The sequence below is a fragment of the Emydura macquarii genome, unplaced genomic scaffold (genome assembly GCF_026122565.2).
Source record: "Emydura macquarii macquarii isolate MOO-44397 ecotype Brisbane River unplaced genomic scaffold, CSIRO-AGI_Emac_v2 contig_3188, whole genome shotgun sequence".
Classification (NCBI taxonomy): Eukaryota; Metazoa; Chordata; order Testudines; family Chelidae; genus Emydura; species Emydura macquarii.
In genome coordinates this window covers 99,928-114,065 of record NW_027133325.1, presented here as the reverse complement: position 1 = coordinate 114,065, position 14,138 = coordinate 99,928, and the positions used below count along the sequence as shown (strand labels likewise).

The 14,138-nt window shown below is 57.3% G+C and overlaps 1 pseudogene; it reads right to left on the bottom strand.

Annotated features, from left to right (window-relative positions):
* Window positions 1–3,233: 3,233 nt before the first annotated feature.
* On the bottom strand, window positions 3,234–13,798 carry LOC137142161 (sialic acid-binding Ig-like lectin 11; annotated as a pseudogene).
* Between the last annotated feature and the right edge of the window lie 340 nt (window positions 13,799–14,138).

Below are 14,138 nucleotides of genomic sequence, written 5' to 3'. Positions count from 1 at the left end.
TGCCCATTATACTGATCAAGCACAGCCCCTCGGTTACAGGCTGTTTAAGTTTCCTAATGATTTCCACCCCATCTGGAACCTTTTCCAAGGTCTCCAAACTGGATCTTTCTAAAACCAAGTCAGTGAATCCATCCACATGTGAAAAGCTCTGGCAGTTAGAAACTGAACCAAGTCTCTCTACATATAAACTGTTGCTTGCTACAGGCAGCGACTCATCCTGAGCCAACTTAATCAATTCGCTTTCACACCCTTCACTTGCAGAAAACTGCTTGCAAAAGCCATCAGCAGGTTTTATTCCTTCAGGAGCAGTTTTAGGCAACAAACCATTTTCCACAGAAATGTCCTTTCCCTCTTCAGCTAGAGGTTGTTCTAAAGAAACATTTTCCTGAGCCCTAACAGACTCTTTCTGGGTTTCAGTTTAGTCCAGGACTAACTCTGGTACAACTGACAAATCCTGCATCAGCATAAGCTGAGAGGTACTTTCTGCCTGCTTCACAGACAGAACACTGCAGACCAACTCTCCCCCAGCAGATCAACTGCTATTCTTAACATTCAAACAATTGGAAATTTTCTCCCCTTTGTCCCAGCCGACATGGCTGTTCCTGGACAAACTTTTGGAGATTGGGATGGCTTCCTTAACAGGCAAAGTGCCACTCCCAACAAACAGCATTTGGAGACAGTTTCTCCCTCAGCAGATGAACTGCTTTTCTGAACTGACAAGCTGCTGTTTTCCACAATCCCAAGGCTAGAGACACTCTCTTCCTTGTCACAGCATGCCTGCCTAGACACAGACAACTGGGAGTCATGCACCCCTCCTTCACAAACTTCCCCGTTGATTACAGGTAACATAGGAGATTTACATTCATCCTTTTTTGGGGACTGGGTTATGACATTGACACTCCTACTAATAACTACAATATCATTCCCTATTAAAATATCCGCTGGGAGAAGCTCTCGAACTCCCACCACCATGTCACCTTGAAAATCTTCCCACTCGAAATGGATCTTTGCTAAGGGCACCTTTACCTTGTATTCAGAAAGTGCCACCAAATTCACACTCCTATCTGGCAAATAATCCTCCTCCTGGACTAATTCCTTTTAACTAAGGTAATTTCGGAGGTTGAATCCCTCCATCCAGTACATACCATCCCATTGACCCTGGCATTGACCCATTTGCCCCCTCAATCCATTTTTTCATATACCCAAGGGAACATGATCAGACAGTTTAACATTTCTAAATTTCAGCCTATAAGACTCGGGAATAATTTTAAACCTTTGCAATACCGCTTCTTTAAACTTTACATAATCCAATGTATTCTCTAACTCCATTTCATTAAATACCTTCCTGACTCTTCCAGTCAATTTGGTGAGGAGAACAGGCATTCTTCTCTTGTCAGGCACCTGATGAATATCACAAAATCTTTCCAAAGTAGACAAATACTCTTCAATATCTCATTATCTCTGTAAACGGGACAGATTCTTTCCAGATCTTTGATGGTGAGAAGCGTACAATTCTCAGATGGCTGCAGCAGACCCTTTTCCCTTCCTGGATTTTGGCTGCTTCCATCAGTCTTTGATGAGCCCTTTCCTCAGCTCGCTTGGCTATCTCAGCTGCCTTTTGCTTTTCCCACAAGCAAAATTCTGCCATTTCTCTCTCATGCTGAAGACGCCGGCTGTCTTTCCAGGCTTGCTGCCCATCTTCCGCAGCTGCTACCACTGTGGGGGTGTCAGCTGGAGACCCTGTTCTCAGGTCATTGTCCTTGAGCAGATCTCTCATTCTCTGCTCTGAGATATCCCTTTTAAGGGTTATTTCTCTCTTCATACATAACTGTTTAAGCTCTTTTGTATTCATAGCATCATATAATCTCTGCTCACTCATCTTAACTAACTTTAATCTTTAACACTCTCAGTATCAAATTTTAAAATTTGCAATAGCGTGAGGTTCTGATCCAAAACCCAAATGTTCTGGTTCTGTGGAACCTGCCGACTATGCCACTGTGACCCTTCCATGCCCAGGGTAGCCACCTGAAAATACCAAGATCAGGGGAGGCTGTAAAAGGAGAGCAGATTCTCCCAACATTGGTGGGTGACACTGAAGTCAGACTTCACAACCAGCTATGAACTGTGTTTCTGATTCCCCAAAGAAGCCAAAATAAAGATGTACACAGCCCCCTTTACTGCATTTCAGTTTCCGGCCCCCAAACAGTAGGTCCAGTAAAGAGACCAGTTATTTAAACTCTATGCTCTTTACCAAAAAGGTTCCACCTGACCCCAAAGGCTCAGCCACAGCACCAGATCAATATAAGTTTGAATCTTACCCAAAATACCACGCTGCCAGCCAATCCTTTAGTAACTAAAACTGAAGGTTTATTATAAAAAGAAAGGAACAAAAAACAAAAGAAATGTTACAGGATTAAAGCAATCAGATACATACAAATGATTTGAAAGTCCATATATATCAGGTTTCTAGAAGAATTGTGGAGTTAGCAGGCTGGTATAGTCCCTCTGGTGTACATCCAGTACCTGTATGGGTCTCAATCCTTTGTTTCACAGCTTCAGTTGCAGATGACTTGATCCAGAGGTAGGAGGTGGCTGAAGCTGAACAGGACTGAAGACAAAATAGATCCCAGGCCTCTGCCTTATATGTCCTCTGGCCCTTTCCACGCTGCTTGTGGAATTTCACAGGAACCAAAATGGAGTCCAGAGTCACATGAGGAAGTCCTGGTGACTCATCAGGTGTATCCCTGGCTTCTCTCCCCGGGCCCCTTGCACCTGCAAATTTCTTAATGGGCCATTAAGCAGGCTACTGTTCTGCAGCCATCCTGTCTGAGGTGTTACCCAGACACAGCACAATTTGAAATACTGATATATCAAAGAGTTCCAGAGGGGTAGCCATGATAGTCTGTATACAGCAAAAACAAAGTGAGTTTTGTAGCTAGGTCTCTTTCCCCCTGGGGCAGTGGGGTTTTGGGGGGTTGGGGGTTGTGTGTTCTGGGCAGGCTTTTGGGACCCAGCTGCAGAGGACTCTGAGATGCCTCCCCACAATGCAGCGCTCCAGCACCTCCAAGGCCTGGTTGACTCTGTCCTGAGTCCTGGGAGGAGCAGGGATTTGCACCCAGGTTTCCCCCTTCCCGGGACTGATCCCTGACTCCCGACCCCCTTCCCTCCTCGCTGTGACCATCTGCCCCCGGCATGGGCTGAGCATCTCCGGCCCAGCCCGGGCCACAGCGCAACGGGGCTATTTCAGCCGGATCTCGGAGTATTCCGTGGCAGGTTCCTGCAGGGGTTGCTGCCCTTTGTGCTGTACTTTGGAGAAGTCGATGGAGGCGTAGTGCGGCTCCGCCAGTTCCCCGGGGCCTGATGGCTCCTGCGCTGCTGCGGCCCCGTCCTGGATCCCTTTGGTCCAGCGAGCTGCCAGAGTCGTGCCATCCTGAGCGAGAAGCAAGGCAGAGACACCAGGCAGTGCAGGAGACTTGCATCCACCCTGCTGAGCTGATTGCACGGGGTTCCCTGGGCCTTGTTTCCCCCTCCCTCCATGCAAATGCATTTCCTACACCGGGCGTGGACTAGCAGGACGTACGCGCTTGGGTGCGTTTTACACACGCTGCAGGCACGAGCCAATCCTCTGCACCCTATGTCAGCACCAGCTCAGTTAATTCATTCTCTGCATTGCCTGCACGGGCCACGCATTAGAAAGTTGCATGGGGCTGTGCGCATTTCACGCACCGTGCATGCAGTATTTCATCCCACGCATCTTGTAGCTACGTAATCTACGCCGATGCGTGTGCTGCATTTTCTGCATGCTGCATATATTTGTAACACGCCCTGTGCATCCTGCATGCATTGGCTGATCACAAGCATCTCACACCATAGCAGGCAGCCACAGAAATGCATTTCTTGCACCGGGCATGCCTGGAGGTTTGGATTCCCCATGGAAAGGCTGGTTGATATTTGTGCATTAGTGAAGAGGGTCAGAAGCAGGGGGGAAGAGAAGAAGTGGGGGGCAGAGATGGGGCGGGTGGGAAGGGCAGTCCCAGGTACCTACCATGGGGAGCTTGCTGATGTTACTATAGATCAGGCCGGCGTCGTCAGCCGGCTGCTCCCCCTGGGTACCGTTAGCTGTCTCTGTAGCTGCTGTGCTTGGTGGTGCCGGCCCCCGGCTCCACAGCCTGCAGGGAAACGGATCAAGGATGGACCCAGGAGGTGCGAGCGGGGAGTGGAGGGGCAGAATAGCCGGGGGGGGGGGGGCACCTGCTGGGGGAGGCTAGAGGGAAGGGGACTGGGATAGCCCAGGAGAGGGGTTGGGGGGGGTCTCACTGTGGGAGAGGGCTGGCATAGCCCTGCGGGATGGCAGGGGATCTCCGAGGGATTGTGGGGGAGCAGCTGGGGGTCGGTGCGGGAGGCGTCAGACTCACTTGACCACACAGCACCCGAGAAGGCAGAAGCCGACGGCGACCCCCAGCCCACAGGCCACCCCGAGGCCCAGCAGCCCGGCAGGCTCCTCCACAACTGCAAAAATCGCACAGCATGAGGCATGGCTGGGGAGAGAACCCAGGAGTCCTGGACCCCAGCCCCCTGCTCTAACCACTAGCCCCCACTCCTCTCCCCGAGTCCCAGACAGAACCCAGGAGTCCGAGTGTCTCACCTGCCCCCGGGGGCTGAGATCGAAGTGCAGGGCAGCGTAGGTCCCATAGGGGTTGGAGCCGAGGCAGAAGATCCTGGGGCCGCTGTCCCCGCTCCCCGTCCAGTTCAGGGTGCTGACGGCTTCGTCCCCATCAGCCCAGGAGTTGACCTGCAGGGCCCCCCATGAGTTGTTCCCAGCCGAGACCTCCCCGTCCACCTGCCACTGGAGCCGGGGCAGGGGGTGGGAGCGCAGGGAGCAGCTGCAGCTGACACGGGGCCCCTGGCGCTGGCAGGACGAGTTCAGCCTGGTCCCCAGCCGGGGGCTGTCTGGGGAGAGCAGGAGACACAGCAGCAATAGTCAGAGAAACCCAGTGGCAGGGAGTCCCACGGGTTAACCTTAGTAATAACCAGTGGCAGGGAATCCCATAGGTTATCCCAACTGTAACTAGTCACCAGCAAACCTCCCCCGGGGGTAACAAAGGCCAAGATGAGAGGACCACGAAAGAGGAAGGTTCTTCTGCCCTGGGGCATCTCTTTGGCTGGCCCCTGGGCGCTGATCCAGCCCCATCCTTGGCTCGCTGCGCTTCACACCAGCCCACCTGCTGCTCCGCCATCAGCCTGAGCGCTCACGGGCCTTGGAACCGCCTCCTTAATGCTGGGAAGCAGATAATTAATAATGGGCAAGGCAGGGCTGGCCCTGTCTCTGTTTAAAGGGGCCAGGCACCACGTGACATCTGCTAATACTCAATGGCGAGGAGTCCCATGGGTTAACACCACTGCTCCCCAGTGTTAGCGTCTCAGGGGTTAGTTCTATTCATGCCCAGTGGCAAGGGGTCCCTCGGGGTAACCCCACTAATGCCCAGTAGGGGGAGTGATGTCAGCTGACCCGGCTAATACCCAGGGGCAGGGAGTCACGCAGGTTAACCCCACTCACACTCGACGAGCAGCTGGAACGTCTCATGGGCAGATCTCTCCTGGCTCTGGGCCTGGCACCCGTACAACCCCCCGTCCTCGGCCGTCACATTGCGCAGCTCCAGCTGCAGCCGATTCTCCCCCACGGACAGCGTGTTGTTGATAGCTCGGCCCCCCTCAGCCAGGCCAGCGTGGCTGGGGACCTGCTGGCGACGGAGCAGAGGAACTGCAGCGAGTTGCCCTCCTGGGCCGTGAGCTGCGAGCCATTCACCACCGGGGTGGAGAGCTCTGGAGATGGGAATAACACAGAGCCACTGGCACCTGAGCCAGCCAGTCTCTGCCCTGGGGCTGGATCGGGGCCACAGTCCACTAGAGGGGAAAGGCCCCTTGCCCCACACCCTGCCCTCTAGCGATACCTGGGAATAGCTGGGGGTCGCTCCTGTTAGCTCTGGAGACAGTGATTTGCAGAGTCATCTCTAGGGCAGAAATACCCACGGCAACGTATTAGATTGGAGAGCGACCCCCACACCCCGACAGAGCTACCATCCCGCACCCTGCAGCACAGCCCCCCATGGAGCCGCGTCCCAGTGCCTGCAGCCAGGCTCCCCTTACAACTCCTTCCGCCCCACTGCCTGCAGCCCAGGGCTCCCCAGTGCCCCCCACCCTGCTCCTGGGTGGAACTGGCCCTCTCTGCCCCCAGCAGCCCAATGCCCCCCAGTGACCCCTGATCCTACTCCTGCAGCCAAGCACCCCATTGACCCCCCTCCCACCCCACTCCCTGCAGCCCGGCCCCCCAGCACCTCACCCTGCACATGCACACACAGGGCCCGGCTGGCCGACCCGTAGGGATTCTCTGCCCAGCACCGATACTCCCCAGCATCCCCTCTGCTGAGATTCCACAGCTCCAGGAGCCCGACCCCTCCTGGGCCGGGACTCAAGGACTCGTTGGCTTTGGTCCAGCTCAGGGTGGCCACAGGTTTGCTCCCAGCCTCACAGATCAGGGTCAGCGAGTCGCCCTCCTCGGTCTCCAGAGACAGGTCATCACCCTCAGCTCCCCGCATGACCGGGCCCAGCACTGGAAGAGATCAGCAGGTGGGTTAGGTCCCTCCAGGCATCCCCTGTCAAGGAGCCAAGATGCAGCCACCTCTGGGGTGGAGCATAGAGGATGTTTAGAAAGGGAATCCTCTCCCAGCGTGGAGAGGCAGCCACCTCTGGCGTGGGGTGCGAGTTATCCATGGACTCTCCACCGGTGCAGAGACATGGCTCCTCTGCATTGGGGCCCATAACGCCGGTGAATGTCCATGGCAGCAGGTCTCCGTTGCAGAGATCACTTCCTAACCCATCTCCTCCCACTGGTCAGTGACTCCTAGCGCCGCACTGGGGTCTGGAGACAGAGGGACCCGGGCCTGCGGCTCCCACCACCCTCCCTGCAGCCCTGTGGCTTTCCCCGGGGTTCCCCTCTGGGCATGAACCGGCCTGGCCCGGCTGAGCCTGGTCCCTGACCTTGAGCGCGGGCAGAGCAGGACCTAGGACGCGCTCGCTGACGCCCGGGACTCGCAGCGCGGCCTCTCACCGGGGTGTTGGTTCCTGGTCAGGGTCCAGGTGATGTTGGGGGGCCCGGGCGGGTCTGCAACACAAACCAGACGTGGGGTCAGGGGGCTGGACAGCAGCGGGGGGATCTCGTCATCACTGAGCCTGGACATTGACCCTTCTTGTGAGCCCAGCGGGGAGACGGGAACGTCCCTGAAGTGTCACAATCCCCTGGGCAGGAACCGTAGGTGGGACATGGAAGCGAGAGGCCCAAGTGAATCCGGCCCAAAAGGCGCCTGACGTAGCCCCAGGGCTGAGTTAGGGTCACGACTGGGAACCAGAACCGTGTGGATCGAAACCCAACGGGCCAAAATTGAGGGGTCCAAAATGAGGCGTAATTGGCGGACGCAGTAACGAGGGGCCGGGCTGCTCTGCCCATCACTCTCTGTTGGGTCCTGAAAAAAATACCTGGTGCTGGGGCGAGCGTCTCCGTCTCGGTGCCACCGTCTGCTGGAGCCGGGCGCTCAGCGTCCCGGTCCCCAAACACGTCCTCCCGAGGGCGGCAGAGACAGATCTGAACCACTCCGGCCCCTCCGCCGGCTCCGGCTGAATCCTCGCCTGCACCCGGGACATCAGACTCGCCCCTTTGTGGGTCCCCTGCCTCCCCCGGTTCGACTCTCTCCCGTCCCTCGGTTTTTGTCAGGAGCCTGGCGTGGCCGGCCAGGCCGTGTATTTTGTAACGCTGCCACGAGCCTGCGCCCATAGGGGCGGCTAAAAGCCACGCCTAGAACAGCCGAGCTGGTACCCAGGGGCCAGGCCTAGGTGGGCAGGTCCGCACGGCCATCAGAGACCCACGGCGCCGCGTCCTGGGGCCTGGGTCAGTTGGGTGGGGGTCGGGCTGCGGGTCTGTGCTGGCAGCCTGGACGTGTCGTGCGAGGTGGGTGCAGAAGTGTGGGCTGGGACTGGGGTCCCTGTGAAATCTGTCTGGGGCTGATGGGAACAAGGGACGTGGCTACAATGCCAGACTTGATCCTTCTCCTCACAAGGGCGGCCGCTGTGTTTCTCTCTGCCCTGGATCTGCAACTTGGGGCTCACAGGCAGTCAGTGGGGCTGTGCCTGGGGCGGGGCCGGCTGAGGTCTCTGGACACGGAGCCCGGCGCGGGTTTAACGCTGGTTAGTGCCGGACAGTGACGGGGTCGCGTTCACACTCTGCCCCACACAGAGCATCCACAGTTCCCGGCAGCGGGTGGTGGTGGTGTAAGAGACGCGGTGGGATAGCCCAGGGGGATCCCAGGGGAACTGGGGTGGCTGGTCTGTGTGGGGGGGAATCCCAGCAAGAGGGGGCTAGAATGGGGGGGTGGATCCCAGCAGAGGAGGATTCTGGGAGATGGGGAGGCCGGGGCTGAAGGGGATCCCAGCTGAGGAGGGACAGGGATCTGGGGGTACGGCTGGGAGGGGGTTGCCAAAGCCAAGTGGGGAGGGAAGGGGTGATAATCCCAAGAGAGGAGGGGCTCCAAGATATCAGGGGGAGGGGCCGGGGTAAAACTGGCTGGGAGTGCATGGTGGGAGGTGGGGATCCCAGCAGAGGGGGCTGGGGCGGCCGGGGTGGAGGGGCCGGGGTCACTCACAGCCGACTTGGAGGCTGACGGCTCTGCTGGTGGAAGGTCCCGGTGCTGGGCTGTAAGTGACGGTGCAGGTGAGATTCTTCCCATCATCGCCCCGGGCGGGTGTGAAGCGCAGCTCGGAGCTGTGGGGCCTGGTGCCATTCGCCAGTGAGACCGAGACTTCCCTGGCTGTGTCGCTGAACGGCACCGTCCAGGTGATTCGGGGAGGGGTCCCTGAGCAGCGTCCGGGGGCCATGCAGGTTACAGTCACCGGCTCCCTGGTCACCAGCATCTCTGGCAGCTCCCGCGCCGGCAAGATCTGGATCTCTGGCTCCTCCGTCAGCCCTGAGACACGGGGAGAGAATTACCATGGGGCACGGGGCCTTCACCTCCAGCGGGGCTGGCCCTGAATGAGCCCCAGGCAGGGCTGGCTCAGGGGCTGTGAGGAGAGGTGGATGCGGCTCCACTTACTCAGCACGGAGATCCAAGGCTCAGTGTAACCGGAAGAGTTGCTGTAGCTGTATTTAAATGATCCTCTCTCGACTCTAAGGAAATAGCTCCCTGTATCCGTCCATCGGGCGTTGTCGATTTGCAGGGAGCAGTCGCCACGCGCAGGATCCCCCACCAGCCGGAACCGGCCCTGGGTCTCCTGTGACACCCCCCGCCTGGGGTCACTGCTGGCCACGGGCTGATCCCGGCCCACATCAGCAGAACCCTTGAACCAGTGTCCATAGAGTTTGTCCTGGGGATTGTTGTTGTCGTACCGGGCTGTGTACGTGAAGGTGCAGGGGATGAGAACGCAGAGACCCTCCTGCACCGACACCGACAGCGGCACCCTCAGGGAATAACCAGGTTCCTGGGCCAGGGACCCTGCGAGGACAGAGAGACTGAACTGGGACCGATAGAGAGAACAGACCAACCCTGAGCTCCCCCCGCCCCGCCCTGCCGGTGCCCCTCACTCCCGACCCGCAGCCCCAGCGAGCCCAGCCCTGGGTGACGGGTCCTCCACCAAATGTCACGACATTTAGTTTCCATCCATACAACAAGCCCCCTCCTGCCTCTCAGAGCCCCCTAGCGCTGCACTGGGGCACTGGGTTCCCCTCCCCCTCCGGCCAGTCTCCCTTCCAAGCCCTGTGACAGACCCGGCCCTGCTTAGCACGGGTGTCATGCGGGCTGGCTTGAGTGGGGGGGCATTTAGTATATTGTGTGACATCAGCATGGCAGAATCATCATAATCCATGTGGGCTATGCCATGTCAGGTACTGTTGGGAAGGTTGTAATGTGCTAAGTAAGGTAATAATACTTGTGTTCATGTGTGATATTTGAAATGGAAGTTATAGATGTATTTAAGATATCTGTATTTCAAATTATTTTGCCTGGGCAACACCCCAGATAGGAAGGCTGCAGAACAATGGCCTGCGTAATGGCCCATCAAGGCATTCCCAGGTGCAAGGGGCCCTGAGGGAGAAGCCAGCATCACCACTGAGTCACCAGAACCTGCTTACGTGACCCTGGACTCCATTGCAGGCAGCCTACCTGATGAAGCATCAGGACTGTCCGGTGTGACTATGGACCCCAGGCACACCAGAGGAGTCACCAGGACTGTCCCATGTGACTATGGACTCCATTTTAGGTCTTGTGACTGCCCACAGGCCGCATGGCCGGAGGAGGGGGTTTATAAGATCAAGCCAGAGAAACCATCTTGTCTTTGTTCCTGTCCAGTCTGCAGACACACACCTATCTCTGGATCAATTCATCTTGCAACTGAACCGAAGGACTTAGACCCATCCAGATACTGGATGTGAACCAGAGAGAACTACACAAGCCTGCAACTCCACATTTCTTCCAGAAACCTGATGTATATGGACTTTCAATCATTTGTATGTATGTGATTGCTCTAATCTTTTAACATTTCTCTCATGGTTTATTTTTTTCCTTTTACAATAAACCTTTAGTCTTAGTTGCTAAAGGATTGGCTGGCAGCGTGGTAATTTAGGTAAGATCCAAATTTATATTGATCTGGTGCTGTGGCTGACCTCTTGGGGTCAGAGGGAACCTTTTTAGTAAAGAGCATGGAGTTTAAGAAACTGGTCTCTTTACTGGACCTAGTGCTGATTTGGGAGCCAGGAACTGGAATGAAGTAAAAGGGGCTGTGGGCAATTGTGGACTGGCTTCTTGATAACCAGTGTGGGGAAATCAGAAGCAGTTCCTGGCTGATTGGGAAGCCGGGTTTCAGTGTCACCCACCAGTGTGGGGAGAATCTGCTCTCCTTTTGCAGCCTGCCCTGACCTTGGCATTACCAGTTGGCTACCCTGGGCACGGGTCGTATCACAAAGGGCTCTCCTCCTCCCCTGCGCTGGGGCTGCAGGCGCTGCTTACTTACCCCTCCAGAGCAGGGCGAGGATCAGGGCCCTCAGTGTGGCAGCCGGAGGAGCCGCACACCCTGTCCCGTGGGAGGGCCCCTGAGCCACGATCTCCTGTTCCCCGGCATCCTGCCACGGTGGCAGGGCTCGGCCCATGGCTGGAGTGTCCGGCTGGGACAGACCTAGAGACAGACGGGTGGGGGAAATGTGAGAGTAGAGGCCGTCTGGAGGGACAGATCTGGCCTTGGTTCCATCAGTGTTGCTGGGCTCTGCAGGGGCTGATCCTGGAGCTGCTGGCAGCTGGGTCACCCCCCAAAATCCCCAAATCACCAGACGGTTCTGACATATTGGGCCAAAGAAATCCTTAAATTGGGTAAAAATCCTGAGATTTTCTCTAGGAATCTTGTGACTGGGCAGAAAATCACGAGCTGATGTCAGATTGGAGGGAGGTCTCGAGTGGGATTCCACAGGGATCTGCTCTTGGCCCGGTGCTTTATTAATGCCCTGGACGCAGGCATAGAGAACAGACTGATCACATTTGCTGATGGCACAAAGCAGGGAGGGCTGCCAGCACTTTGGAGCAGAGGGCCAAAATTCAGAGGGATCTTGATAAATGGGAGAACTGGGCTATAGGCAACACAATGAAATTGAACAAATTCCAGTGTAAGGTCCTGTAGTTAGGGAAGAAAAACCAAATGCACAGATACAGTTTGGCAGCAGCCCAGCGGAGAAGGATCTGGGAGTCGGGGTGGGTCACAACCTCAGCACACTAGAGCAGAGCAGAGTTAGAGGAAACCTCAGGAAAAACGTCCTGACGGTGAGAGCAGCAGGACAGCAGAGCAGAGGCCTCGGCGATGGTGGCAGCTCCTTCACTGGAGGTGTGGAGAGGAGGCTGGACAGCGTCTGTCTGGGGCGGGTTACACACAACAAACCCTGCATCCGGGCAGGTCTCAGGCCAGATGCCCCTCGAGATCCCCTCCAGCCCTGTGGTTCTGTGGTGCCAGGATTCTGGGATCCGCTAAAACTCCCGAGATGTCAGGGATCAGCACGGCACTGGCAGAAAATCCCCTGAAATTCACTGAAAACCCGCAGATTTACTCTAAACGTCGTGACATTGTCTGAAAACGCCCGAGATTGGCTCTAGAATCGCGCAAGTGGCTAAAAAAGGCTGGAAACTCCCGAGATCGGCTGTGACAATCGCCAGGTTTGGGCTTTGTCTCCAACACCCTGTTGTGTGCGGCCCATCGGCTCCTCCCCGCCCAGCGCTGGTGTCGCTCCCCTGCCCTACCTGAAAACTCCTGCCAGCTCCCGAGGGGAGGGAGGAGCAGTTTCCCTCCTAAAACAATCCTCATTGGCTGCTATTCCCTGGGAGTCAGGCAAGTGGGGAGGGCAGCCAATCAGAGGGAGGTTCTTCCTCTGGGCAAGGCTGGAGTTCTGGAGCCTTGCAGCTGGTCACTGGTGCAGCGAGCTGGGCGGGTCTCAGCCCGGATTCCCCCAATGGCCTATGCCCTGCCCCCAGCCCAGTGCACGGTGGGACGGGTCCCTGGGGCTGGGGGAGTAGGGGATTGGTGGCCCCAAGCGACCCAACCCCCATCCCTGTCCCGGGGGGGCTGCCCTGCTCCTGAGTGGGGTCTGGGATCCCCAGGGGTTTGTGTCTAGTATGGCCCCCCTTGAACTGACCCACATCCCCAGGGCCAATGGGGTGTTTACACCGATGTGCTCCCCGTGGGGTATCTATACCTGCCCCCTCCACAGTGCCTGCACCTCCCCGACTCCAGAGCCACCTCCTGGGGAAGGGAACCCAGCAGCTGCATTTCCCAATGTCCCCGGCTGCCCTCAGGTGTTTTTGGGAAGGATGCTCAGAGATGGGACCTGGGGAAGTCCTTGCTCTACGTGCGCCCCCCGCCTGAGCTGATGGCTCCAGTGTGACCCCTGTGGTGGGGGAGCCCTGGGGTAGGACTCTCTTGGGCGTGAGGGGCCCTGGCAGAGCTGTGGGGGTGGGGATCTCAGAGCTGGGGGAGCAGGGGCTGCGGGTCGGGACTCAGGGGCACCGACCAGTCTCCGCAGATCATCCAGTTCCTTCCCCCAGTTCTACTCACCCCTAGACCTGCAGAGAGGAGCCCAGCACTTGCCCCTGCAGCTCTGGCTCCCCTGGGTCTGTGACTCGGAGCACAGGCGTGCACAGGAACCCAAAAGCAGAACTGGGGCTGGCGGGGGACGTGGGGTGGGGGGGAGGTGAGATGCTCCCACAGAAATTCAGCACCAGCCTCCTGCCGACTTCCCCTCCCTCTGCCCAGGGCTGTCCGTGGCCTCCCTGCAACAGGGGCAGGCAGCACATTGCTTTTGGGGTTCGATATAGAACCCAGCAGTCCTGGCTCCCCACCCCCGTCCCCAGCTCTAACCCAGTAGACTCTCCTCCCCACCCAGATTCAGCGATAGGAGCAAGCTTCCTGGCTCTGAGCCCCTCTGCACCCCACTCCCCTCCCAGAGCTGGGATAGAACCCAGGAGTCCTGCTCTCCTCCCCTCTCACCCTGTAACCCTTTATTACTGCTTCTTCCAGTAACAAGATAATGTTTTAAAGCTAGCATCTCGCGCCTCTGAACATCTTGTATGAGCTGCAGACACGAAACACTTACCCGGAGCTGAGATGCGTCCCCCTCTGGTGCGGGTGGGCTGGGAACAGCGCACTGGAACAGCAGGTGCCCGGTTAGGATGGACGGTGAATCCCGGCTCCAATGGCAAGTACTGGGTGTGAGGAGACGTGCCTGGCAGGGAGCGGGTGCGAGTGTCAGGCGAGGGCTGGGGTGAGATGAGAGATTTCAAGGCAGGAAGGGGAAGTCTGTGTCTGAATCTGACCCTAGAATGTCTTGTCCAACCCGGTTCCAGTCGCTGGAAAACTCTGTGGCCAAGAAGAGATTGTCACACAGATACAGGCCATGCCCCACGCAGAGCCGGCTTCCGGCCCCACCGAGGGGGACTTAGTCAGGGGGTGGGAATGGGGCACGGGGACTTTCCCCTCTAGGAGGAGACAGCGCCGATCTGCCTCAGGGCAGGGACTGGCTGGCTCTGTGGTGTGGGGAATGGAGCACCGAGCCTTTGCCCCCT